The sequence below is a fragment of the Hydra vulgaris genome, chromosome 02 (assembly GCF_038396675.1).
Source record: "Hydra vulgaris chromosome 02, alternate assembly HydraT2T_AEP".
NCBI lineage: Eukaryota > Metazoa > Cnidaria > Hydrozoa > Anthoathecata > Hydridae > Hydra > Hydra vulgaris.
Genome location: NC_088921.1, coordinates 19,688,337 through 19,689,704, shown reverse-complemented (window position 1 = coordinate 19,689,704; position 1,368 = coordinate 19,688,337).

Here is a 1,368-nt window from a genome sequence, read left to right as displayed (position 1 = left end):
CTAAAACAAACATTAAAAGTTTAAAACAAAAATAAAAAAAACAGTTAAAAGTCTAGACCACGCCCTCGTGCACCACGACCCACAAAAATCACCAAATTAACCATCAAAAAATTATTTTTTATTAAAAGTTAAGTTTGAATAGCAAAGAAAAGTTAATTATGTAAACAATTATGCAAAAAAATAAATAATGATAAAAATTGAGTTTTTGAGATGTTTTGATGGTTTTCTCAATATAACATAACGCGACATCCGACTGGTTTTTGTCAGATGCGTCACAAATAAAAAACATGAAGTCATCAAATCTCTTTAAAGCAGCAGTCAAACAGCACCTATTTAACTTAAGTGACGTTAACTTACTCTCCTATTTTTAAAGATCAATTTAAAAATAACTAACTAAAACGAATTTACCCCTTTTGGATTACCACAAACAATGATTATATCACAATAAAAATAGCTTTTCTTTTCTATATTCATCTTTCAGATTGTTACGTACAAGGCTTTGATTTTACGTACAAGGCTTTGATTTTACGTACCGGTAATTTTTATTCCCAAAAATTACCGTTACCGGTTTTTTCTCAGTCTATTACCGCGGTTTTAAAAATGATATTTTGTTAATTAAAGAATTTGGTGTTTTGCTTTCATTTTAATTTGGCAACTCCTAAAAGACGCAACACAGTGAGAGAAAGCAGTTCTTTGATGAAAAAGCAATAAACACGAAGGTAACCTTCGTTGCAGGAAACAATAATTCCGAGGTATGGAAGCACTTCTTACACAGCAAGGATCTGCAGCTGGCGAAGTGCAAAACTTGTAGCAAAGAAATCAAGTGCAAAGGTGGATCTACCAGTGGTATGAGATCTCATCTCAAATTAATGCATCATATCGAGGCTATGAAACAAGTATCAACCAAAGTTGAACAAAAAGTTGGAAAAATTGATCACTTCTTCGTGACCCAAAAAGATTCCTTGGCAGTTGTCTTGTCCGAGTTAGTCGCCATTGATGGATTACCAATTCGAGTACTGGCAAAAAGTCAACGTTTAAGAGCGGCATTGGGAGCTCAAGGATACCACTTGCCAAAAGATGCAAAATCAATCAAAGCAATTATTATGAAGCACTATCTTGAGGTTAAAGACATTTATAAAAAGCAGTTTGAAGAAATGAAGAAAGACAAAATTTGTTTTAGCATTTCTCTTGATGAATACACATCAACTCGTAACAGAAGGTTTATTAATATCAATCTTGATGTCAAGAATCGGCATTGGAATTTAGGAATGGTAAGAATTTTTGGCTCAATGCCAGTGGATAAAGCTGTGATCATTGTTAGAGAAAAGCTAAAAGAATTTGGAATTTGTCTGGACTCTGATATTGTGG